General features: G+C 42.3%; 1 protein-coding gene across 2 annotated transcripts in view; it reads left to right on the top strand.

The window, feature by feature from the left end:
• Window positions 1–15,574: 15,574 nt before the first annotated feature.
• Window positions 15,575–25,639, top strand: part of RASGRP3 (RAS guanyl releasing protein 3) — a 91,067-nt gene continuing 81,002 nt past the window's right edge. The window contains exon 1 of one of the 2 annotated variants that reach the window (XM_067539096.1): window positions 15,575–15,665. The gene's annotated coding sequence lies outside the window, so the exon portion shown is untranslated. Of the gene's footprint in view, window positions 15,666–19,897; window positions 19,941–25,639 lie in introns of those variants that run through there. The other variant, XM_067539099.1, reaches the window with a different exon arrangement.

Consider the following 25,639-nt stretch of genomic DNA (forward strand, 5'->3'; position numbering starts at 1 on the left):
TAGGACAAAGAAGGAGAGGAGTCAGAGATTGAAGTTCATCCTCTGGAGGCCGCTCTCCAACCACACTCAGTACTGAGCTGACACCTAGTACATCAGCTTTGGCGCAGAGTGCACCGGCGTCCATGAGAGAGACAGCACCGAGGAAGGACTCTATGTCTGGAAACCCTCAGCACCATCATGGATCAATGGCACCAAGGGACACCTCACAGATGTGGCACTGCTCACAATCCCCCATACTGCGTAAGAAGCAGAGGAAGAGGGACGGGGGTGCTCGCTAAGCCCAAAATGATAAGACCTAAGGGCTTGAGCAGAGCGTGACTACATTGGCCACTTCAGGGCCATCCCCTCAGGTCTGGCAGTGTTAACTCCGGCCCCCGGAAGGGATCCATTGAGTCCAGTGCCTTTGGACTCCCCACCCAGGACAGCTCCCTTCCATGCTGGAGACTTTTAAAGCAGCCAAGGAACTGATAGCATGGTACTACTGTCCTCTCCCAGGTGCGAGCATGCTCCAGACACCAGACCACCGGTGCTTAAAAAGCATCCAGTGAAAAGCCAGGTATGATGCCACAGTTGTCATCTCCCTGACACCATCAGGAACCGCACCGCCCTGTTCCCCGCAAAGTGAGTTGTCAGGCTCCGACTCTGAAGTGGAGTACTACTCCTCTAGAAGAAGCCGGCGCCGGTCACAGAGGTGGCACCAGAGGGTTGAGGCTGGTCAGCTCTTCCCCGTGCCTTGGCTGATGCAGTGGCAAATACCAGTTCAATGGCCTTTTTGGACCCCTTGGGCATTCCAGCAGGCTCAGATGGTTGCAATCTGGATGGTTGCTATCACTCACTTCCAGATGCAGACAACACCTACCTCAAATCAGGTGACATGCTACCACATGGTACGGGAACCGGCACCAAGCATGACAACGTTGACTCCGCCACTGAATTAGAGGAATCGGGGCCATGGGACCCTCTGCGAGCAGAAGGTCAAGAGACTACCCTGGTCAGAACGTCATCTTCTTCATCCTCAGATGAAGCAGTAGCGGGGTCCTCAACAGCACCAATTGCAGATGACAGCCAGGCTAATCAGGAGCTCTTTAAGAGGGTGACACCGAATTTGGGGCTCCAGATTGAGGTGGTCACCGACAATGCAGACCCTATGGTAGATATTCTAGCCCCTGCGGGCCCGTCCAGGGTACCACTGCTATTAATAAAGACCATTTGTGACACAACCAAGTCACTATGGCAAACTCCTGCTTCTCTGCCGCCAACTGCAAAGAGGATAGAGAGAAAAATACTTTGTACCCTCCAAGGACCACGAATACCTGTATACTCATCCCCCACCAGGGTCGCTCATAGTTGCAGCGGTCAATGAGTGTGAGAGACAAAGTCAGCAACACCCCATGCCAAAAGCAAAGGATGCTAAAAAAATTGGACCACTTTGCTCCGACTCCATATCGTGAACTAGCAGGCGGTTTTGAACAGATACAATTTTAACTCTTGGGGGTCCATCTCAAAGTTCTCAGAGTCTATACCATCAGACTCCAGGGCGGAGTTCACAGCCGTAAGAGAGGAAGGCAAGGCAGTGGCAAAGGCCTCACTTCAGGCAGTGCTGGACGTGGTGGATGCCGCAGCTCACACCATGTCCTCGGCGGTAGCAATGTGTCGGAGCTCATGGCTACAAGCCTTGTGACTCCTACATGCGGTCCAGCAGATGATTCCGGACCTTCCCTTAGAGCAGGGGTGGGGAACCTTTTTGCTGTCAAGGGCCTGATGGTGGCCCTGGCGGCGGGGGGGGATTCGGCGGCAGGGGACGAATTCGGCGGCAGCACAGTTCCGTGGGGGGGCGGTGTCCGCCGCCAAAATCCTGCCGCCGTTTCCACCTTTTCGGCGGCACAGTTTCACAGCGGTCGCAGGGTTCCGTGAGGCAGTAACAGTCTCCAAAGTCCCCCCACCGCCGAAAATGGGCAAACGGCGGCAGGGTTTCGGCGGCGCGCACTTCCCGCCCCCATGGAATGCTGCCGCAAAGGCCAGAGCAAATGTTTTCACGGGCCTTACGGAGCCCGACGCGGGCCGGATCAAATTATTTCGCGGGCCAGATCCGGCCCACGGGCCGGACGTTCCCCACCCCTGCCTTAGAGGGTCTGATGCTGTTCTCGGAGCAGACAGACTCGAAATTGCACAGCACAGCCTTAAAGGATTCTCAGGCTACTTTAAAGTCAAGCTTCCAATCTCCAGCACCACAGAGGAGGCATTTCAATCCCTACCTCAGTTCTACCAATCCCAACCCAGGCAGGAGTATAACCGTAAGAAGGGCAGGAATTACAGGAGGAGACCCTTTCAGCCTCCTACCAGCCAAGGCCCTGGACTGGTGAGGCAATCCTCTGGCTCAAACAGAAATTTTGAGGGTGCACTCAAGGGCGGCATACCAATTCATGACTCTGATCCTTCACCCCTATTCTTTTCGGACCAGCTATCCCACTTCTACTATGCTTGGGCCCGGATCACATCGGCTCACTGGTTGCTACGCCCAGTAGAACTGGGATACTCCCTTCAATTCAATTTCCCCCCATCCCTTCCACCCCCTACCCTCTGTCCCTCTTCAGGGAACATTCTCACGAGCAACTTCTTATCCAAGAAGTGCAGGCACTCCTAAAGATAGGAGTGGTGGAGGAAGTTCTTCAGGAGCTAAGGGGCAAAGGGTTCTTCCTAATCCCCAAAGCCAAAAGCGGTCTCAGATCCATTCAGGACTTAGGAAACCTCAACAGATTCATGAAGAAGTTGAGGTTCCACATGGTCTCTTTGGCCTCAGTTATTCCCTCTTTGGATCCAGAAGATTGGTACACTGCCCTCAACTTCAAGAACATGTACTTTCACATGTCGATCATTCCAAGTCACAGACGGTTTCTCTAGTTTATAGTCAACCAGACCCCCCTACAAGTTCACGGTACTTCCTTGCAGCCCTTCAAGTGCTGTTGTCAATACCTTTCATTTTGGACAAACTGTTACATCTCAAAACAGTAGGAACTTCACCAACCCCATGGTAGGGCGTTTTTTTAAAATGTCTAGGCCGGTTATACTCTCAGATGCGTCAGCTGATTCACCAAGGGGATCTCAACCTTGTATTGTCAAGACTCATGGGTCCTCCGTTCAAATCTCTAGCAACGTTTGCATCTCTATCCTGGAAAGTAGCCTTGTAGTGGCCATAACTTCAGCCAGGACAGTCTCAGAACTCAGGGCCCTCACAGCTGAGCCTCCTTATATGGTTTTCTTCAAAGACAAGGTTCAGCTGTACCCACACCTAGCTTTCTTTTCAAAGGTGGTGTCACAATTCCACTCAAACCAGGACATATTCCTTCCAGTTTTCTACCCAAAAATCACATGCTGAGAGCAGAGGCTGCATGCTCTGCACATTAGACGAGCTTTGGTTTTTTATATCGAGAGGACTAAACCTTTTAGAAAAAATTATATTTTTACCTTTTATTAGCCATTTTTGAATATGTAGACAAGAAGCTGGATATGAGTCAACAGTGTGCCCTTGTTGCCAAGAAGACTAACGGCATATTGGGCTCCATTAATAGGAGCATTGCCAGCAGATCACAGGAAGTGATTATTTCCCTCTATTCAGCACTGGTGAGGCCACATCCGGAGTATTGTGTCCAGTTTTCCCCCCCCTCCCCCTCACTACAGAAAGGATGTGGACAAATTGGAAAAAGTTCAATGCAAGCAACGAAAATGATTAGGGGGCTGGAGCACATGACTTATGAGGAGAGGCTGAGGGAACTGGGCTTATTTAAGTCAGCAGAAGAGAAGCGGGGGGGATTGGTAGCAGCCTTCAACTACCTAAAGGGGAAGATGGAGCTAGGCTGGTCTCAGTGGTGCCAGATAACAGAACAAAACGCAATGGTCTCAAGTTGCAGTGTGTGAAATCTAAGTTGGATATTAGGAAAAACATTTTCACTAGGAGGGTGGTGAAGCACTGGAATGGATTACGTGGGGAGATGGTGGAATCTCCATCTTAGAAGTTTTTAAGGCCCGGTTTGACAAAGCCCTGGCTGGGATGATTTATTTGGGGCTGGTTCTACTCTGAGCAGGGGGTTGGACTAGATGACCTCCTGAGGTCCCTTCCAATCCTAATTTTCTATGATATCTAGAACTTTGGATGAATTTTTCTGAAGGCTAGATAGAGACTGCTCCTAGATCCCAGGAACAGAAGATCGTCTGTTCCTGTATCCCCAGCAACAGCACTGGACTGCCTCAGAGTGCCAGACAAAGGGAGGGATGTCTCATGCTTCCTGGACCGGGGACTGCAGCTACCACAAAAGGAAATATCAGGTACAAATGTTCTGTTTTTCCCAGATTCCTGTTTGAATAGATCTCATCCTTAAAATGAAATTCAACTTTTCAGTGCTCCCTGACACATGGTGGCTGCCATTATAAGTAACTGTTCCTTCCTGCACTGTTTCTTGCAGTTATCCAGCCTACCTCCTGTCAAAAGCACTGGGATACTACCTACTTCCTCTTAGTGTGCCTCCTTTCTACCATACATATACCAGTCACAGTCTCCTCTCCATTCTCTTCTCCTGCTTGTCTCCATCCTGGCCCAAACTTCAGAGTCCTCCACCCACTCCCACTTCTCCACAGTCTCCTTCACCAGGATCAAGTCCCCAGAGATCCATGCACCTACTCCTTCATAGAATCCGAGAAGATTAGGGTTGCTCACCATCTCCACAGAGAAGTTCTCAGTTTCAAGATATGGATTCAGTGTTCAATGGAAACAGATGGCCACTAATGGTACTTGACAAACATCCGCAAAAGTGGATCGATCATATCCCTAAAAATATCACATGATCTCATAATGCTCACCTCACAGTAGAACATACCAATGTTGTCTTCCTCCTTAAAGTGCCCAGAGAGAGGCTGTAACATATACCTTATGTTTCTCCCTAATACTTGTATTATTAGAAGCAGGTTGCCTGTAATCAGATACATCCACTGCCCAGACGCTTTTTCTGGACTGCAGCATACCAGACTGCACTGAATATTGGACATAAACGAAGGACATTTTAAAAATAGAACAAAAAAAAGGGAAATCCTTTCATTTTCACAACTGCAGCGTTGTACGGCGATTGAGTTTCATCTTATTTGCTCAGGTTTGGATATCTTCTTGCTCAAGTAAAACTATCGAATTAATTTTTAAAACGAGCTTTAAATTGCACGGAATTGTATGGAACTATTGTTCTGTGCAATATTAGCACATTTCAGTCACCAAATATATTACAAAGGTGTCCAATTTTGCCATTGGAGAGACCCATATATAATGTGTCCAAATACATATTTCATCACTCCAGTAGCTGCCATTGGGGGAGAATTCTGGTATGTAGAATATTCCATCAGAAAGCAGGAATAACTTTTTTTCAGCTGAGCCAGCCCTTGTTGCACCCAATACAGCCTGTTTTAAGTTTGTATGTTTGCTAAAAACACCCACTTTTGCCACATACCGGACCCAACAAATCTCTCGTAAAAGTGCCATAAGGAACAATCCTGCACTGGCAGCTAGAAACTGGAGTTCTTATTCGAGTGCTTGTTCATGTCCATTCCACTATAGGTGTGTACATGCCTTCGTGCATGGCTACTGGAACTTTTTTCCCCTTAGCAGATCCCGTAGGGTGCCCCTGGAGCCCCGCGCACATGCTGCGGTATATGAGGCGTTGCCCGTCCTACCCCCTCCTTTCCCCAGTTCCTTCTTTCTGCCCGTGACGGTTTCTGGAACTGCCTGTGCTTGCACTGCAAGTGCTTAATTCCCCATGTTTGAACTTTAAGCAACGATTTTTTGTTAGTTAGTTAGCTTAATAACTGTTGTTAGTGGTAGTTAGAGACTTTGAGATAGTCTAGCTAAGACTATACTGGGAGAGGGTATGCTCCGGTCTCATGGCTTCAAGCCGTGTGCTTCCGGCGGGAAGGCTTTCCTGCTAAGTGACCTCCACTGCCTGAAGTGCGGGAGGAGGCGGGGGAAGCTGTCGTAAGAAGAAGAAAGGATCTGCAAGGCTTTCGGATCTCCAGAAAATCCACCTGAAAGCCTCGCTCATGGAGCCCCGACCAGCTCCAAACTGGCTGTGGTACCCAGCGTGCCGTTGGTGCAGAGGGCACCATCGGCACTGACCCAACTCGGCACCACGAAGACAGAATCAGCGCTCGGAGCGTGGATTCTCCCCCGCACCAGCTAAGCAGGCACCGATCTGTACCAAGGTCGGATTACAGAAGCTGGCTGCCTGAGCCAGCGTCTCCAGCCAGGGAGTGGGAGAGCCCCTCGGCACCTAACAACATCGTCGACTTCGGAGGCCATCAGGTGGCAAGGTTGGCCTTGCATACGCCACCACTGCCCATATCTCCATGAGAGAGAAGGGGCTGGCGTTACAGGGTAAGCCCGCGTTGGGACCCCCTGAATGGCTCAGGAGATCCCCAACATGGGGAGGAAGATCTCCTGCAGACCGGTTTCCTCGGGTAAAGCAGAAATGCTCCCCTAGAAGTTATCCCAGGTCACTGTCACCAGACCAACCTGCATCGAGGCGGAGAGCGAAGTCGCCCACCCTACACCGCTTCAGCAGAGCTGTGCTGCAAGCAGCTCACCGCTAACTCCAGCCCACCTCCAAGGTACTGCTTGTTAGTCACCTATAGTGGAATGGACATGAGCAACACAGCTCGAAGAACATCAGTTACTGGTAAGTAACCTTGTTTTTTTCTCTTCTTTCCATCTGTGAACCTGATTTTCCTCTCATCAGGAGCAGTAACATGGAAGTCAATGGCGTAGAGATTCAGGCCCTAAGATTTTAGGGGTCGGACCAAATGAAATCCTTTATTGCAGGTATAGGCTGAGGTGGAACATAATAAAAAAATAAATCCCCCCCAATCTCTCAGAATGAGGGCAGTTCTAAGCAAAGCTACCAAATCGGCAGTTATGAGGGCCCATGGGGGCCCCTTCCCACCAGGGCAGGTTGAAATGCTAGCATGATGTTTACTGCTCATGCTCCACCCTGAACCATGTTCAGCTTTGGAGTGGCAGAGCTCTGTGGTAATAATGACTCGAGCCTCCAGAAAAAGCAGGACATGTCCCCTTTTTAATTACAGTTCGGGCTGGGGATCATTGCAGGATCCTCCCTCTTCCTATTTAGTAAGATGGCAAGGTTTCCAATGTTCCCCTATTGCGACTCCTTCCACAAACACACACAGCCATTTTGGACTTTAGGGCCCCAATCCACAAAGGTATCTAGGCACCTAAATCCAGACAACACTGGGGTTTAGGCACCTCAGTCCAAGTTTTAGGCACCAGTGCAATCCACAAAACGCCTAATGAACCCTGTAGGTGCCTAAACTTACTTGGCACGTGAGCTGTCAGAGTCAAAGTTCCCTACGTTTCTGCCTCTGGTCAGGTCCAGACATCTAGAGCCCATCAAAGCCCCAGTGGAAGACAAGTGTTCACCTGCTTATCCAACATGTGGGGCCCAGTCTATGCCTGTGCATAGGCCACTCACCAGATCAGAGCCCATTCAAAATCTGGCCTGTGGAGAAGGCACCATCACCCACTTTAAAAGCCAGTAGTTAGTCCTCACCTGAGAGGAGGGAGAGCCATGCTCCATTCTCCCCTCTGCCAGAGGGGAGAAGGGATTTGAACAGGGTTCTCCACACCTCTCAGGAGAGTGCTCTAACCACTGGGCTATGTGATATGCTGGTGTGGGGTTCCCTCAATACCTCCTGTTGAAGCTATTCCACTTTGGATAAAATCATTGAGTAACAGGAGGGGGGCTGGCCTATGGGTCTCCCTTTGCCCAGTTGAATCATCAGGCTACAGAGTCACTCTTACTCTCTTTCTCTCTTTAGCACAATGACTCTAATGAGTATTTATACACAGCAGAACAGCTCCAACAGAAGAGACTGAGGGAGCCTCACATCGGTATATCCCATAGCTCAGTGATTGTAGCACTCTCCTGAGTGCTGTGGGAGAACCCTGTTCAAATCCCATCTCCCCTTCAGGCAGAGGGGGGAACAGAACCTGGGTCTCCCACATCCCAGCAAGTGTTGGGCTAAAAGCTATAAGGGGGGCACTGGTACTGTCAGACTGAGGAGAGCATAGGTATCTAACTCAGGCTTTGTTGGTCACAGTGTTGTTCCTGTGATTTTCTATGCAACCCTGAGCATTGCAATGCTAAATTCCCGTCATGGGGCCAGACGTAGTCCCTATGCCCCTGCATGCCTGCACTGAACCCCATGGGGTGGCACAGTAGAGGAATTTGGGGCAGTGGGGAAGGTTGTTTATCAAATCTTGGACCTGGCCACAGGAGGCCCACTGAATGACTTTGCAAGGTTGTCCCTGTTTTGCTACAACTGTCCTGATTCAGAGCCATCGGCTACATTCCAGTTCCCCGCACTATTGTATTCCTCTCACGTATTCCTGATGTTAATAGCTCTAAAAATTATATACTCCAGGTGAAATCCCAGCCCCAGTGAAGCCAATGGGAGTTTTGCCACTGACTTGCATGAAGCCATGGTTTCACCCTCTATTCTGGCTCATTTCCCCTTCCTCACTTACACTTACTCTCAAACCCCAGGCTGTACATCCAGCTAGCAATAGATCACAGAGCAGAAACAAAAAGCACTTAAACACAAGCCACTGCTAAGGTGCTCATTTCAGCTATTCTAAAGCCAATACTTGTATTCAGACCTGCTGGTCTATTACACAGAACTGAGCTAGCGTCTTTTTCAGCACCATGTGAAAATCACCTCGGTTCTCAGCTTCTTGCTGGCACCATGTCCCCGCTCCCATCCCTATGAGGCGCTCCAGGTAAAATCAAGCTCACCCCTTCCATTGGAATCATGTCTTTGACCCAGAAAATAATTCAGCCTCCGGGGGCAATTCAAGTCCTCTTCTGAGTTCCACTTCAGATAACATCTCTCTCGACTCTTCCCCTCCAAACCCCTTCTTATCCATATAGTCCTCTCAAACTGCATAGTGCCTGTACTTTCAATTTAACCATTCCAGTCCCCTAGTCTCTCTATAAGTCTCCTTTTTCCTCATCCTTTCCAGTCACATTTACCTTTGGCTTCAAAGGGCTTGCACCTGGAATGAATTTGGCATAAATTAAAATAACTATTTTAGCTTCTTAATACTTCAACACATAGACAGTCCAGTAAATTAAAGTGCCAAGTAATAAATATAAAATAATGTCAGACACTAAGCAAAATTCTCAGACCTACCACGGAATAAGTTTAAATGAGCAATTTTTCAAGAATGTGTTGCAGAAATGCTTACTTCACCCAATCCCTCCAGAGTCCCCTGGTGATCATTATTTGAAATGCGAATTAAAATGTACTATGATCAAGGGCCAAAATAAGGGCTGAAATAAAGTCAAGCTGCATTTTTAGATGCAGTACATTTTTAAATGACCTTCACTTAACCCGTTTTTATCCTAGCGCCACAAAGTGGGAAAAACGCCAAGGGCCTGACTCTGTTCTGAGTAATACTGGTGTAAATCAGAACTACCTGTACTGGAGTCAATGGGGTTGCACTGTTGTAAAACCAGCATGAGATCAGAATCAGGCCTCAAGTGTCATCTTCTGTACCAGATATGGACTGGCTACAGAGCTTGCTTATACACACCAGATGCGTTCATCATAAGATCCTGCTCTGCCAGAGGCTCGTTTTAAAAAAAAATGTATTTTATACAATGCCACCTAGTGGCTGAACAGCATAATACAGTTTAGCATCCCATTACACCAAGTATTCAATGACTGGAAAGAAATGCAGGTAAATAGAACAAGGAACTGCAGACACACATGCAAAGATTAAGCTCTCAAAATGTATTCTCATTACAGACTATGCTAAACATATTAATAGAAAAAATAGCACCAGAAGGGAGAGAAGCTTTGCAGACGTACAGTATAATGTTTGGAGCTTTTAAGAGCTGAGGTACTCTACCTCCAGTCATTATCACTAGGGGTCGGTATAGCACCTAGAATCCCAGTTCATTCAAGATTATTGTATGATTAGCAAAACCTGCAGTTTGGGGAGTGACAGACTGTGTCTTTATAAATAGCCTTAACATGACAAAAGAATCTTTATCTGAATCTTCATGCTGCAGCGAAAAGCCAGGCCCCACACTGAAAAGAGAGCAGTCAGTGTCAGCAGCTGAGAAGTCAGAAACAAGTCTTAGGATAAGAACTATTGAGGGTGTTTAGTGGGCTGAGTAAGGCTATTCAATTCTAACAATAGTTATTTTAAAAACCTTCCAATAGCTTAGGGTATAAAAGCTATCGTGTACAATTGGGAGGATAATCCTGTGGCTAAAGCACAGCTGACTGGGAGTCAGGAGCCTTGGGTTTGATTCATAGCACTACCACAGACTTTTCCTGGTGGTTTGGGATATGCCTACATTTTGAGCTGGAAGCATAATTTCCAGCTCAAGCAGACATACCCACACTAGCAAAAGTAGAGCATAGCCCATGGTAGCGTGAGCAGCTAGCTGCCCTTAGCATAAGCTTAGCATTTTGGATGAGTAAATACTTGGGACAGTGAGCCGCCTTCCGCCACTCACGCCACATGACATACTTTTAGCATGATAGTTTGAACAGAGCTAGCCAAGAGTGTGTCTACTCAAGCTGGGAATCACACCTTCCAGTTTTAGTGTAGACATACCCTTTGAGCAAGTCACTATGCAACAATCACCTATGCATGTAGAATGATAACACTTGCCCATCACGGAGGGATGTTGGGAGCTTTAACTCATATTTGTAAAGTGCTTGGGTTCACTGGAGGGCAGGTGCTATACATGTACTAAATATATCACAGCTAAAGGATTATAATAATTCAATACACACCCAAAAATGTCAAAGAACAATATAGTAGCAGCACAGCACCATGCCATCATTCTACATAAAAACATCAGTATAACCATACTGGGTCAGACCAATGGTCCAGCTGGCCCAGTATCCTGTCTATTGACAGTGGCCAGAGCCAGATGCTTCAGATCAAATGAACAAAACATGGCAAGTTCACATGATCCATCCCCTGTCATCTAGTTCCAGCTTCTAGCAGTTGGAGATTTAAGGACCCGTGGAGCATGGGGTTGCATCCCTGATCATCTTGGCAAATAGCCATTGATGGATGTACCCTCCATGAACTTATTTAATTCTTTTGAACCCAGTTATCCCTTTGGCCATGGCAACAAGATCCATAGGATAACTGCATTGTCAGAAGAAGCAGTTCCTTTTGTTTGTTTTAAGCCTATTAATTTTATCAGGTGACTCCTAGTTCTTATGTCACACTTTCTCCATACCATTCAGGATTTTATAAAGAGTGAAATGCCAGCAAGCTACATGGAACCTATTTAAAAAAACACCATAATAGAGGCTCAAACTAAACGTATGCCCCAAATAAAAAAAAAGACTATAAATGCCAGCAATGACTAAGGAGAAGAGTAAAAGAGGCAAAAAGGCATCCTTTAAAAATTGGATGTCAAATCCTACTGAGGAAAATAGAAAGTAGCATAATTCTGGCATGTCAAGGGGAAAAATATAAGCAGGAAGTCTGCCAAACAGACAGTAGACTGGACACTGAAGGTGCTAAAGAAGCACTCAGGGAAGGTAAGACTTGCAGAGAAACTACATTAATTTTTACATCAGTCTTCACTGCAGAGGATGTGAGAGATTCCCATACCTGAGCTATTCTTTTTAGGTGACACATCTGAGAAACTGTCCCAGATTGAGGTATCAATAGAGGAACAAATTGATAAAATAAATAAGAAGACATCACCAGGACCGATGAAATTCAATGTGTATAAGTACAAAGTAATTCACCCTGGAGAATGTAATTCAAATTATACATACAAAATGATGGTGTCTAACATTGGTTTGTAACATTCTGTTATCTAATCACTATGTAACGGCAGTCAAAAAAGCTGTTTCAGAGGAACATCCATGATGACTCCAAGATCTCTTCCTTGAGTGGTAAGAGCTAATTTAATCCCATCCTAATAAGTGAAACACCATTAAGCACCCTGTGCATTAATGTCCAGTGGTATTCTGAAAAGTGACCATGTAAAAACACAGCAGTGGGACTATTTTAGAATAAACAACAGAAATATCCAAAAAACAAGACCTGATAGTAATGAAGGACTTTGACTACAGATATCTTGGACAAAAAATATGGCAAAAACAGAATTTCCAATAAGTTCGTGGTAGGTATTGGAGACAACTGTTTCAAAAGTGGAGGAAGTAACCAAGGGAACAGCTATTTTAGATTTGATTCTGACCAAGAGGGAAGAATTGATAGCAAATCTGAAGGTGGAAGGCAATTTGGGTGACAGTTATCATGAAATGATGGATTTCATGATTCTAAGGACAGAAGGGAATGAGAACAGCAGCATAAGGATAATGGACTTCAAAACTCAAATGTTTTGAACATTCAAAACTTAATGACCTGCAAATCAAACAGAAATCCTACAAAAAGTGGAAACATGGATGAATGCTAAGGAGAAGTACAAAAGAATAGCACAAGCATGTAGGAATAAAATCAGAAAGGCTAAGGCACAAAGTGAGTTGCACCTGGCAAGGGACATAGAAAGCTAGAAAGCAATACAAAGAATCCCTTTAAATACATTAGGCTCAAGAGAAAGATGAAGGAACGCGTAGGTCCCTACTTAGCATGGAAGGGGAGCTAATAACTGACAACATCAAGAAGACTGAGGTGTTTAATGCCTATTTTGCTTCAGTCTTCACTATTAAAAAAGATGGTGACCAGATATCACCACAATTAATATTAACAACAAGGGGAAGGAACACAAGCCAAAATAATGAAAGAACAGATTGAAGAATATTTAGATAAGTGAGATGTATTCAAGTCAACAGCGCCTTATGGAACTCATCCTAGGATACTAAAGGAACTAGCTGAAGCAATTATTTTTGAGACTTCCTGGAGAACATATGAGGTCTCAGAGGACTGGAGAAGGGCAAATATAGTCCCTATTTTTAAAAAGGGGAACAAAGAGGACCTGGAGAATTACAGATCTGTCAGCTTAACTTTGATACCTGGAAAGATACTAGAACAAATTATTAAACAATCAATTTGTAAGAACCTAGAGGATAATAGGATTATAAGGAACAGTCAACATGGATTTATCAAGAACAAATCATGCCAAACCAACCTACTTTCCTTTGACAGGGTTACTGACTAGTGTATAGGGGAAAGCAGTAGACATGCTATAGCTTGATTTTAGTAAGGCTTTTGATACAATCCCATGTGACATTCTCATAAGCAAATTAGAGCAATGCGGTTTAGATGAAATTATTATAAGGTGGATGAACAAATGGTTGAAAGACTGGATTCAAAAAGTAGTTGTCAATGATTGCTGGCAAACAGAGAGTTTATCTAATTGGATCCCACAGGGGGTCAGTCCTGGGTTCAAAATGATTCAATATTTTCATTAATGGTTTGGATAATGTAGTGGAGAGTATGCTTATATAATCTGCAGATGAGGTTGCAAGCACTTTGGAGGATAGCATTGGAATTCAAAATGAGCTTAAATTGGAGAATTGGTCTGAATTCATAAGATGAAGTTTTAATGAAGATACATGCAAAGTACTTCATTTAGGAAGGAAAAAATCAAATGCACAATGACAAAATTGGGAATAACTCGCTCGGTTGTAGTACTGTAAAAAAGTTTCTTGAGTTCTAGTGGATTGCAAATTGAATGAGTTGACAATGTGATGCAGTTGCGAAAATACAGCTCAGAATTATATTAGCATTTAACAGGAGTGTCACATGTAAGAGAAAGGAGATAATTGTCATATTCTACTCAACACTGATAAGGTCTCACCTGGAGTACTGTGTCCAATTCTGGATGTCACACTTTAGGAAAGAAGTGGATAAATTGGAGAGGGTCCAGAGGAGAGTAACAAAAATGTTAAATTTAGAAAACCTGCCCTGTGAGGAAAGGTTAAAGAAACTGGGTATGTTAATCTTGAGGAAAAAAAGGCTGAGTGGGGGACCTGACAACAGTCTTTAACTATATTAAGGCCTGTTATAAAGAGGACAGTGATCAATTGTTCTCCATGTCCACTGATGGTCAGGCAAGTAGTAATGGGCTTAATTGCAACAAGGAAGATTTAGGTTAATTATTAGGAGAAACTTTCTAACCATAAGGATAACTTTAAGTTCTGGAATAGGCTTCCAAGGGAGATTGTGGAATCCCCATCATTGGAGGTTTTCAAGAACAGATTAGACAAACACCTGTCGGGGACAGTCTAGGTTTACTTGGTCCTACCTCAGCATAGGGGGTTGGACTAGATGAATTCTCAAGGTCCCTAAATTTCCTTTAGGTCCCTTCCCTAAATTTCTATGATTCTAAGATTGCATTGTCATTGTCTCTTAATGACTCCATGTCAAATATAATTGTTTTCTCTAATTGCCAGTCCTGCAAGCTGAGTCCAGGAAAGGAAAGCTGTGTTGACTTGCAGTGAGATTTAGGTACTTGTGAAAAATGTTACCTGAAACCTCCAAAGAAAGGAAGCGGAAAGCTAAACCATGTAGAAATACATCTCCTTTACTTCTCCACCTACAGACACATTCTCACCACCAGCGCAACCACCACCTACCACAGAAAACACACGATGCCCTTAACTCATCCCCAATAAAATTTCAGATCAGAATAGATGCAGAAGACGTAATTTTTCCATATATTAATTTTGCTTAAACTTTCCAAAACTATTAATCTGTGAAATTGAACTCTGAAAGAATTAGTTTGGCAAAAGTATGAGTAATTTTTAAAAAGTCAGACTGGAAATTGAAAGGCAATCTTAAATATTGTATGCGATTCCTACACCTATTATAATATACATTCTCTAATCTGAACTTAGAGCATTCCCTAAATAGCATTTTGTTTTGTTCATTTGTGTTTGTTTTTGGTTGCTTTCTTTTAGTAAAACATCCCCAAATAAAATCTTTGTTTAATCCCACAATGACCTCATTACAGTTTGAGGGTAAACAAAATCAATATTAAAGTGAAATACTGGTAACTAAAGAAAAGTATCTAAGTTCAAAAAGTCTGATCCTGTTGTGTCCCATCACTGTGTCATGTAATAAAGCTGGATGAAATCCGAAACAAATTTTAGTACCAATAATGTTCTGCTCAGAGATGAGAACAGCATCTGAAAAACAAATCTTAAGAAACTTCATCTAAAATGTTTTATATGCATTTAAGTATTCAACAGTAAAAATACAAGCTCTCTTCTTTGTTTAAATGCATTTCCTGCCTTCTCTATTGTTATATACTGTGTTGTGGCAGACCTATTTATAATCCAAGAAAAGGAAAAAAACTCCACTGGAAGCAGAAAAACTAAGTCAGGAAAGAATAGCAGGAAGTGTGACTGCCATTTAGCCAAACAATCTAGAACTAATTGGTCTTAAAAGCTCCCCAGCTTTACTGTAGCTGCTGAGAGTAAACAGCACAATTCTGTTTTTCTCTTCAGAGTCTTTAAGGGGGTGAATAATGAAAATAATGTGAGTACCGCAGAAGAGCAAAGAAAAAACTCATCAGCTCAACACTTGAAAGAGAAGTTAGTGTGGGGAGAAAAAGGAGAACTATACTGAAAAAGGGTGGACTGAACATAGATACGTGTCAATTAAGGTAAGTATCCCCTTTAGCATTTCTGCTTGCTATACTCTTAGTGCGTGACATCACATTACACGTTTGGGATTACTTACTTTCTTTTACTTTACTTAATTGCAGAATGATGCAGCAATCATTCCAAAATCTAATTTAATCAATGGCAGAATGAAATAGACTAGAAAATGTAGACATTTTGTTTTGATATATTATTAACACATTTTATATCAAGTCATGACAAACATAACATGAAATCATCTATAAAAGCTACATTGTAAAATGTCAGGGTATCAAATATATTATCTTACTGGATGGGTGCTAAAAAGAGTGGAAGACCTGGAAAATACAGATTTTCACTCAGTGATGGTGATCTAGACTGGGTTGTTTTTTGTTTTCTTCTTTTCAAAATTGCTTTGCCTTGTGCCAAAATAGGAGGTGGTGGTGTGACTTGAAGGCAGAATGGTAGAAATATAAACTAGATAATACTGAAAGATTCAGCAGTCTCCACAAGATGTGGATAGTACTATGAGTTTTTCCCCATTCTTGAATGAATCATGGAAGTAATAGTTATACTTGTTTCAATGATGTACTGTATTATGTCTATCCTGCGTACTATCCCTATTACTCATGAATTACTCATTTTATTAAGGATTAGTGGCTTATTGTAAACTGTTGCTGGTGAGGAAAAGAAAAGGAAATGTGTTTGTTATACTGCTTTATCTTGGCAGGATTGCTGTTACGTTTAAAATCTGTTGTGAAGATAGCAAGACAGGATGTCTGCCGATATGCAAGGAGGTAAAAAGCTGGGATCGGATAATGGTAAATAGTGTTAATCAGCACTGTTTACTAAAGGCCCAATCCTGTGAGGCGCTGAGCTATGATTTCAATGGAATCTATGGTTGTCCAACACCTCATTGCATCAAGTCCCTTACTCCATCTGGTTTAAAGCACTGCTTGTTTCCTTACAACAGTTCTCTTTTTTAAGAGATTGTGGTCCTGCTCTTGTGAGATGTCAAGCATCTCTGGTGAGAATGAAGTCAATGCCAATAGAGATGCTTAACAGAGCACAGGATTGTGATAGACTATTAAAATATTTGCAGTGGAAGCCTTGATAGATATTATAGATTTTTGTGGAGAAGGTTGATGGTTAATTTGTTCTTACTCCACTTATGCTTGACTTCAGTAAGAGTTTTGCCTGCATAAGGACAGAGTAAAAATGGAGAGAGGATTTGGTCCTCAGTTTTTAAGTTAAAAAAAAGAAAAAAGAAAGGTAAGTTGTGCAACCCTTAACACAGATGGTCTCTTGCTCACTTCCATAGGGCCTCTCAGATGAGTAAGTGCTCATCAAACTGCATAAAGGTTGCAAAATCTATCCTGAAGTGACTGCAATTGCTTTCATGAAATATTAACAGCTACGCTTCGGTGACCCAGCTGAACAGCCACATTATTCTCACTTTGTGCAAAGAATGTGTATCATCCTTGTCAACACCAGAAAATATAGGATGACTTGATCACCTTCTCTACATAAATATTCAAAATTCAGAATGTTTCTGGTCTGAGATGATCACAACAATATTATTTCAAAACTACATTTGGCTTGCACATGTCTATAGAACCTGAGACTATTCTTTAGCCAGGAAGAGGAAAGTGTTTGGGAACCAGCCATTTTACAACAATAGTTAGTTTGTAGTTACAATGGCTTAAAATGACAGGACTGTGTACTGAGGCAGTTTCATGTGAACCAGTGTAAAAGAGAAGTTACTTGGAAATTACTTAATTCATATTTTAATAAAAAGTCATATTCTTAACAAAGGAGAATTAGGGACCAAATTCTGATCACATACACTGGTGCAAACCCACTGGAGTCAATAGAGTTACTCTAGTGTAACTGAGAACAGAATTTGTCCCATGGGGGTAGGAGCAATCAGTGCAGCAGACTACCCACCCACTATTCTCTGCTTCTCACATTATGGAGAAAGCAAAACGGGGATAAAAACTACCTTTACCTACTTTCACACACTTTCATTTCTGCATTCAACATGAGAACAGAGCAACTGAGAATCTGAGGCATTGTAATCGCAGTACTACCAACATCAAATGCTCAAAATGTATGAGTCAGGATCCAAAAAATCATGAGATTGGCTTAAAAACCATGAGATGTTTAAAAACGATAAATGTTGGGGGATTTTTATTTGCCTTTTAGTCTTTGATATTTTAGGGTTAATGTTGTCAAGCTTTTCTCTGCCACCAAGAAAGCTGAGATTCTTACATAATCATGATTCCAGGAGCTGGGGCTTTAAGAAAAACAACAAATATAAGATGACTTGCATTAACATTGCTAGGGCTGACAATACAGTGTCTGCATGCTCACTAGCTTCAAAACACTATTTGCAGAACAAGGAGATACATATCAAAAGGAGGGATTCTGTACTTACGATGTAACTGTCCCCAAGTGAGGGCAGGTAGTCTTACACTGCAGCCACTCCAGAATATATAATATACTCTGACTGATTTACAGGATTGTAACTGTTCTGGGAGATTCATAGATTCCAAGGCCAGAAGGGACCATTGTGATCATCTAATATGACTTCCAGAATAGCACAGGACACAATGTCCCCAAAATAATTCCTAGAGTATATCTTTTAGAAAAACATCCAGTTTCGATTTTAAAATTGTCAGCGATGGAGGCTTCATCTCAAACCTTGGTAATTTCTTCTAATGATTAATTACTCTCTCTCTCAAAAATTTACACCTTATTTCTAGTCTGAATTTGTCTAGCTTCGACTTCCAACTGTTGGATCTTGTTATACTTTTCTCAGCTAGATTGACAAATCCATTATTAAATATTTGTTCCCTGTTCCCTTATAGACTGTGATTAAGTCACCCCTTACATTTTCTTTAAGCTACATAGATTGAGCTCCTTGAATCTATCACTATAAGGCATGTTTTCTAATCCTTTAATCAATCTGGATTATTCCCAGTATCCAGATAAACTCCTTTCAATACACACAGGCATTGACAGACCACCTTTAAAAATTAAATAGAGTTTGATACTCTTCCCCTGAATGGTTGGTAGTGACAACAACTTATCATCTGATGGCTGTTCAACAATCTGTGTGAAATGAATCAAGATGTAAACTGAAATAGGAAAATGTACTCTCCACTCATTCCACAGGGAATTAACGTGCTTAACTTGGAGTTAACAGGAGTTATGTTATTAAATTCCCCATTCATAAGGTTGTGAATAAGCCCCAGGCTTGTAAGGAGTTCTCTAATACAATAAAACATGAACAAGAATGCTTTTTTTGTTTGTTTCTCTAATCTACTGACTTTTCTGCTTTTTTATTGAATAGAGAGGTGTGAAAAATAGCCATACATCACATGGGGAACAATGAAATCCAAACATTTGTATTGATTTTGGTCTGTTATTTTAAAGTGAGGCCTACTGCTATTGGCTTTTACCTGCCCTGTCCTTAATGTGTCTATGCTTAAGTGTTTTAGGCCTAAAAAAAACAATTTTTTAAAATATTTTTTCAATGTTCATAAAGTGAAGTACTAAAATCAAGTTTTATTCTAAGATAACTACATTAAATGCACAAGCCAAATGTATTTTATTCTGAGAGTTTAAGAACTCAGGAACTTATTAGGTTAGATTGTAAATTTGGGTATGGCGCTGAGCAAGAGGGGATACTTTAAGTTGCAGGCTCTTATGAGAAGTTCCAGGAGACACTGGGTAAAATCCTGTCCCTATTGAAGTCAAAGTTTTATCAATAGCTTTAGCCAAGTCAGGAATTTACTGACGTCCTGCTGAATCATAATTCCTTTCTTGCTCCTGAGCAGGTAATAATTAACACTGGCCTATATCAATAAATTATTGCCCCCCAAGATAGTTCAGATACTCTGGCCAGTGAGTAAGAAGGGGTGGAGTCAATGGTCTAACCATTCTCAACCTACCTGCTATGGAGCAAGTATCCTAATTTACTCCTACATTTCTGGACTCAGTGTCTGGTAAGTCCCTATAACTATGTAAGGAAAGATTGCTATTCCTTGGTGTCTGTTGGTACTCTAAATCAGCCTGGCATATAACAGGGCATCTTGCCCCTTAAAGGCTGGAGCCAGCCAACCCAGATTATTAAGGAGGCATATCTGGGTTAGATCAGGTAATTTCCTATACAGGGCAGCAGGTGGTTGTAGAGGTCAGGCCAGGGGTAGGAGATAGCAGGAAGCAAGAAGGAGTGCTGCAGGAAAGAGTCTGCTACCCAGATGCTAGAGTCAGAAACCAGAGGCTCAAGCCAGGTAGGGCCTGCCAAAGCAGGAAAGGACATAGGCTGAAAGGCCTGGGAGTAGGGTGAATTGGAGACTGCTGGGAGTGAGTAGACTCCAGCAGAGGGATCTAGGGCATGATGTTTCCCTACTGAGATAACAGGGAGGAAAAGCCTGGAAGTGACCTGATAAGAGGGTAAAATGGATGAACTGTGTTTTGGGACTTTGAGTTTTATTTTGGGGCTTTATTTATAACTAAATGTGGATCCCTGAGAAGGGACGGTGAATAAGCAAGCGACCCCTGAGTGGAGTATAAGAAGCCCTTGGTGGGAGAAATTGCTAGCAGGGCACTGCAGTGGCCACCTGGCCATGAGGGGCTGCATGGAAGGTGGCTGACCCTCTCCATGGTCCAACAACATTCTAGGAAAGCAGCCGAATCTTGGAAGTGCAGATGTTTATTAGGGGGCAGTTAAAGTAAGATTTCCTGGACCACATGTGGATGTGATGAGCTATGCAACAGCCTAGCACAGCAGGTGGGGTGGGGTGGGGTGGGGTGGGGCAGGGCAAGGGGGAAAGCAACACATTGTGGGGAATTAACCACCTGGTAATGTGCTTTCAGTCCTGGGTGTGTCTGTGCTAGAGAGAGATTGTCAAACCACATGCACTTAAAAGAAGAGCAACAAAAAATGCTAATGCTAAGAGCTGATTTAAGAGGAAATATTTTAAAAATTAAATATGCATACGTTGGCTAAGTGCTGACTAAAGCCCAGAATCTGACAAATGTTTGTTTAGGTGTTTTACTTCAATATGGTGAGTAGTCACATTGACTCTATTGAAGTTAGAGTTTAAGACCAGATGGAACCATTAGATCATCTAATCCAGTGGCTCTCAACCTTTCCAGATACTGACCCCTTTCAGGAGTCTGATTTGTCTTGCGTACCCCCAAGTTTTGCCTTACTTCAAAACTACTTGCTTACAAAATCAGACACAAATACAAAAGTGTCACAGCACATGATTACTAAAAAATTGCTTACCTTCTCGTTTTTACTGTTTAAAAATAAATCAATTGGAAGACCAATATTGTACTCACATTTCAGTGTATAGTATACAGAGCAGTATAAACAAGTCATTGTCTGTATGAAATTTTAATTGGTACTGTTCACTAGTGCTTTTCATGTAGCCTGTTGTTGTAAAACCAGGCAAATATCTAGCTGAGTTGATGTACTCCCTAGAAGACCTGTGCATAACCCCAGAGGCATGCGTACTCCTGGTTGAGAACCACTGATCTGGTCTGACCTCTTATATATCCCAGGCCACTAAATTTCATCCAGTGAGTCCCATAACTTGCTTAAAGCAAAGCTTGTGCATAAGTGTTTGCCAGATCAAGGTTTAAGGGGGAACATAACATTCTATGTATATGTGAAGTCAGAATGATGAGAATTATTTAGGGTGATACAAAGCATTTAGTTTTTAAATGGAAGTTGGTACATAGGCTTGTGCTAGATTTTTCATCATGGGGTGAATTTCACCCTATATTTGGAAAATGGACTTCCTTTTTTTAAAAGTATAAATAGCTTTGATGATGATGCATTATGTTGTTTTGCCCAGCATTCTTTGTACTATTAGTGTACTGTACCAGTGTAATCCTGCACAGTGTTGCTCTACTGTTCTGGACTATTTTGCAGAATGTTGTAGTTGTTTAATAAGGGGATATTTCAAGGATTGAGTAGCTCAGTAATAAAAGGAAGAGGGAACTTGAAACAGCATCTGAACAACTGAATTTGAAAGTATTCTTGACTGATTCAGAAGTGTGGGAAGCTTTGGACTAGTTCTGAATGTTTCAAAAATACATTGCCTCATAGTTACAGCTTGTCCCTAGTCACAGGTCAAAGCTACATGACACGGTCTCTGCCTGCTCTCCCCCCAAGGCAAATGATGGTTGAACATCCATACTGCTTTCATCCTAATGTGATTTCATAGCTGTTATATGACCTGTACTGAATCCTGACCACAGTAAAACATTTTATTTGTATGCCGTATAAAGATGAATAGATCTCTCATATGGATAACTAAGCAAGATAGCATCTTATACTGTTAAAGGCCCTAAGTGGAAATCTCAGCAAGAGGCAAAAGCCAAGATTCAACCAAGTTGAATAACTTCAACAGAATCATATGAGTGGGGATTATAGAAACTAGGGGCTATGGAGTATAATGTCATAGGTGATGATACTTGCTTATGCTCACAAGCATAAATGGTGAGCACTGTAGTTACAACCACATAGAAAGCCTCTTCCACGTGAAGTGTTGAGTGTTCTCTAGTCTTATTGACTGAAGGGGGTTTTCTGCAGAGCTAGTGAAGACTTTTAAAAAACTCAAAATGTTGACAAAAATCATTCAGCTTTTTCAGACCGGCTCTAGTTTTCAGCAGCTTTCTGGATCACGTCTCTTAATCCTCTTTCCTTCTCTTGTAAATTCATTGTAAATGGATTGGTTTAAGTTGTTACGGATTGCCTGTACCAGTTGTGGGTATTTTGGTGCAAGGGAGAGGAAGATCAGATATCTCAGCCTATGCCCATCTCATTGTGCAGCTTGTACAATCAAGGTTCTCAGTGTTAGGAGCTGTTGTGATGCTATGGTTGGTGGCACTTTCAAAAAGTGTAACAAAACAGAGCATTTTTCACCTGCTTATGTATAATGCAAAACTTTATAAATAACTATCTTGTAGTCTAGCCTTGTTTTGAAAAAAGCTCTCTCTGCTAGATAATTAACAATATGGTGATTCACAAACATCTTATGATATGCTATAAATCTTTCAATCAGAACAAGAGACATTGGGTGATTTGGGAATAAAAGGCCCCTTCTTATAAATGTTATGCATCATTTATGTGGCTTTTAATCACACTGTACTTGGAAAACTGTGGAATGCATCTGACTATGAAAGACACAGAAGCACTATTTCCAAATTATCTATTCAGATTAGAAATGTATTTGTCTTTTGCATTTAATGTAAGTGCTCAGCATTGTTACCCAGAAACTCCCCAAAAGAGGAGTGGAAAAATCAGATAGTCTTGTGGATGTCACAAGACAGAGCATGAAATTTGTTCCCAATTCTGCCACACTTCCTGCAGGACCTTAGGCAAGTTATAAACTCCCTGTGTCTCAGTATTCCCTTCTGTAAAATGGGGTTGATATTTCCCAATGGTGTTGTGAGAGAGCTCATTGAATATTACCAAAAAATGCTAATTTTCTATAGAATTTATTCCAATCTATAAAATGACAAGAAGTGCCTCAATAAGTCTAGGTACCTCTGACAAATATTTAAATATACTAAATCAGTATACCAAAATAGTGGCCCCATAGCATATAATCATTCTAAATCTCCCTGTGAAAAGAAATGATAAATTTTGTTTTGATTCTAACAATCAGTTTGTGTTCACTTCCCTTGAATGTTCTAACTAGTATGTTTACTGGCAAAAAAAATACAGCTTAAAGTTCTTGTTTTAGCTATGTTGCAGAATATCTGTGGAAAGGAAACTCTGAATTCACAAATGTGAGTATGCAGCCTGGAACCTTCTGCAGCTCTGGGTTGGTGCATGCTCAGCTGATCTGTGGGGATGGTGTGTGCACAGCCTGCTCAGCATTTGGTAGCTGTGAAGCTCTGGCGCATGCCCAGTACAGATCAATCTTCAGAGCATTTAGCTGGCAAACTGACTGGTCTCTACTGAGCATGCGCTCAGAGATTTTTAAAAGGCTTGTGACTTGGCCAAATTTGGGTGAATTTTCACAGGGACAACAAAAGGCACCCCAATGCCAGGTTCACATTTCTATTCGCTGCTCCGAAGCATGAAGTGCTACTACTGCTTCTTAACAAAACAGCTGTAAGAATTTAACATGGCAACACAAAATACTTATTCCACCACTTGAATTAGATTAACTTTAGCTTAAATTTAAAAAAGACCCAAAACCTGGAGGTAGACACACAACATTAAAAATTTCAGGCCAAACCATTAAATTCTTGTAAAGTTATTAGTAACTGAAGACAAGATCTTGTAATGGAAAGTGTTGCTCAGGCATAATTGTAGGCATTGCTACCTGCACCTTCTATAATTAATTTACAAATAGTTTCTAATGTAAAGAGCACATATTTCAAGGCATAAGCACTAAGAGGTAGAGTTCAGTTGACCTGTTGACTCTAACTCTGCATCTCTTGACTGTCAGTGCTTGCTTTCTCAACCTTAAATATTGCTATAGGCCTACGGGCTTCCCCCCCAAGTAATATCAATACTAGGAACATGTCTTGATAGAATCATAGATAAATGCATGCAAGTATTTGCAGTACTATAGTGCCCAAAAGCTGAAAGTTTTGTAGAATTCAGAATAGATTTAAACTATTCTTTAATGTAACTTATAGATGCTTCAGACTGACTCAGCTTGCTATAAAACTGATAGCCCTAGGTTTCAAGATTTACTTATGTCCTTCAGATGCCTTTCAGCTGAATAACTTAATGTGAGAGCTGTTCGGTTATTTATAGTAGGCATTTTAAATCACACTTGGATATTTATAAAACATCCTGTCTGGTAAAGACTTCCACAGTTTGCTTTCATTCAGTTCTGTTGCTAGTGAAAGGATATATATTATTTGGACCAGTGAAGTAGACCAGCAAGTCTGGCAGCTGTTCATTAGACTTGGATTCCACATAGTCTAATGACTACAATAAGTTAGGAAATGGATGTATATTATGGACTGGATCCTCAGCTAGTGTAAATTGGCCTAGCTCCATTGAAGGTATGTTGATTTACACCAGCTGAGAACCACACCTATTACTGTACGAGCTGCAGAATGTTGGGTGTGTGTTGGGCTTTAATTCTGGAAAAAGTTTTTAAAACCCCACGTAGCCCATAAAATGACACTCCCCAAATGCCAATAACTCAGACTAATTCCATGATCTGTATAGAGTTGAACACATTATCAGCGCTCAAATTAATAAACTTTCATATGAATAATTAAGAGCTATTACACATACTCAAATGTCTAAAAAGCTAAGAATTACTTAATAGTAAAAACAAGCCATAAGATATTGAAAAAGAGGTTTTGCTTTTATTACTTATTGGTAGCGTTAATAGTATGCTAGGCACTTTATTTTGCAAAATACACGAAGTGAATGACTTGCAATTGACCCCAAAATGAATCAAAGGGATAGTGTAACTTCTCCATTTTCTTCAGTTTTTTGTGGCTTGTTTTTTTAAAGTTAGATCCACTTTGCTTGACTGTTAACCGTATTTGGGTGTGCACTGATTCTTGCCCAGAGCCTAGACTTCAGCCCAAACCCAAAAGTTTACACTGCAGCTTTATAGCCCCACAGTCCGAGCCCTGTTGAGCCAGAGTCAGCTGACGGGGGGGGCAGCCCTGGGTATTTTGTTGTGTATATCTCAGCACACAGGATGGACCTACAGTGGGAAGGAATCAGTGAAACAAAGGAGGCTGTTTGCCTCCTTTGTTGCAGAAGTTGGAAGGTTTGCAATGAATCAGGGAGGGAATTGCAGGAAGAGAGGCCAGTTTCATGATGAAGGCAGTTGAATGCCACTTTAGTCACATGGATTCTGTCTCTGCTACAGAGTTCCTTTGGGTGTTGGGCAAGCCCCTTACACAGAATTTTTCCCAGGCAGTTGCTTTTTGCCAGCTTTCATTACAGGTCCTCCAGTGACCCTTCCTTGTGGTAATGTCATGGTTG

The sequence above is a fragment of the Emydura macquarii genome, unplaced genomic scaffold (genome assembly GCF_026122565.2).
Source record: "Emydura macquarii macquarii isolate MOO-44397 ecotype Brisbane River unplaced genomic scaffold, CSIRO-AGI_Emac_v2 contig_518, whole genome shotgun sequence".
NCBI lineage: Eukaryota > Metazoa > Chordata > Testudines > Chelidae > Emydura > Emydura macquarii.